This window comes from Ammodytes marinus (assembly GCF_949987685.1).
Source record: "Ammodytes marinus genome assembly, chromosome: 13".
Classification (NCBI taxonomy): Eukaryota; Metazoa; Chordata; class Actinopteri; order Uranoscopiformes; family Ammodytidae; genus Ammodytes; species Ammodytes marinus.
This window is the reverse complement of record NC_137217.1, coordinates 4,775,829-4,778,216: the sequence shown is the minus strand read 5'-3', so window position 1 is coordinate 4,778,216 and position 2,388 is coordinate 4,775,829.

The window sequence follows — 2,388 nt, the reverse complement described above, 5'->3', positions numbered from 1 at the left end:
GATTCTTCTTTGCTGTTAGTGACAAGTTGCAAGTTTGCAACAACCCTGTTATAAAGCAACAGCGCCCCCTGCGGTCATGGATATATCAAGGCAAGGCCATTTATTTGTATAGCTGACAGTTACTCATTGCGCGGCTCGTGATAAATACTGTGATATGATCATGCAGTTAATACAGATATTTCATAAAACCATTAAAAACAAGCAGACCTATAACATTAAACCTGTTAAACTAACGTGGCTGCTCTCTTACAAATAATTAATAAAATAATAAGTCAATAGCGGCATTACAACGTGGAAATACAGACTAGAAAATATATTTAAACTTGCTCAGCCCTACGCTGACAGACAGCAGATTTGCGGTTTTCATGCATTACAAGGCAGAATGTGCTCTTGGATAGATTTGGCTACTGTGTGGGGGGGGGGGGGACTCACAGTCAATAAAAATATGTTATGCATGCCGTCCATCACAAGCATGCTCACGAATATGGAGTATATTAAATCATTTGCAAAAAATAGATCTTAAATATCGCTAAATTGGACATTTAAATTGGAGGACACTAACTGGCAACCATACGCACGGTACCGCAACAACGCTAGCTTGGATGCGATTTCAACATTTCATGCTGGTTATTCAACTGGTGTTATAAGGACTGAAATTGACTGAACATGTGCTGAAAGTTGATAGATTTCTAGTCATAACCAAGTGTTTTGGCTAAACTGCATATTGTAGGCTATGTTCACTTTGATCAGGTCAAAGATGTCTCTGAATTATTCCAGAAAAATAATAGGCTGCTTAACATGCAAGAAATGCATTTACCTTTTGAAAGGTAAAATATTATATGAACACACCCATTTTGATTGATAATGTCATTCATATTTTTTTTTTTACAAATATTTGAATAAAAAGTAGGATAATAATTTATTCTTCAATAGCTTCGATGTTATGTGACCCAGTGTCTCCAAATTATTCCAGATAATAGTACACAGTCACACATCTCTTAATTTTCCTCCAAAAGTGCACCAGATTGATGCATTCTGGGTTAAAAAGTACCAAATTTTCCTCCAGAGGGAGCATGCCCCCGGACCCCCCTAAGGACTGGGTTCCCTCAGTTTCACAAAGTTCTGTGGGAAACACTGGTTCAGGAATTACATAGCCTATTAATTAGCAGGCATGCTTATGTATGACTCGATTTATAGCTTTTGATACATTGCGGTAAAAATGGCTCTCCTGTTGACTTTGTCCTGTCAGTGCAGCTCGCCTGAAAACAATAGTGAATAGTTTACCACTATAGCACAATTCATACACGGATGCAAAGTGCTTCAGAGAGTAAAAACAAAAAGGTCATTGCAAAAACAAACAGAAAACTCTTACAATTTTACTGCAATAACAAACTTAACAACATTTTAACTATGACGATTAAAAATTAAAACAAATACTGATGTAAAAAAAAGTGAGGCTACATCAGGCAATAGATAGCCTAGCGCTATAGCTGTGTAGGTTATTTAAAAAGCCGAGTTGAACAGTAATGTTTTAAGACCAGATTTAAAATATTGTTTAGTGGTGGTAACCGACATCAGCCTTTCTGGGGGCTATTCGGCACGATAGGCATAACAAGGAAAGGCTGCTTATTATCCATGCTTTGTTCTAACCAAAGGAACCAGAAGCAGACCAGCATCAGAACACCTGAGGGCTCTGATAGGTTCATAATGTCCAATCAGATCAGGAAAAGTTTGATAGGTAGAATCCATCCTGTCTGTCCATGACACTTCTTCAAAACATTTCTTGAATGTTTTTTTATTCTGATGCCAAAAAAAAGAGAAAAACTTGTGAAAAATGTTAACTTTTTTATTTTGTATACTAACACTTTTTAATGTGCGGTATATGCCTAATGTGTGTCAGGAGCAACTTTTTTTATGTATGCAAGTACACAAAAAATTAAGAACCTTGAACATTGAACTATCTCTCTTATGGCGCTTTTCCACCGCATGGTATCAGCTCGACTCGACTCGACTCAACTCGCATTTTTGGCTTTTCCACCGCAATTTCATGGTACCTGGTACCACGTAGCGGCTGCTTTTTTGGTATCGCCTCGCTCTAGGTTCCAAGCGAGCTGAGCCGATGCTAAAAGGTGACGTCGGCAGACGGCCGGCCACTGATTGGCCAGAGACTATTGTCTGGCCAATCAGTGGCCAGAGACTACCGGCTTCATTCTGTTGTTTATTCTCCCCAACTCTCCGGGACTTTTGAGTGTATTTACGCCGCGTGCAGCCTTCTCTGGCTCTCTTTCATTTGATTTGCATCACAGATCTGAATTTATTTTCCATATATTCGCTAAGCTCACCCAGTGTTGGTTGTTGGGGAAGTTACTTATCATACGAGAGGAGACA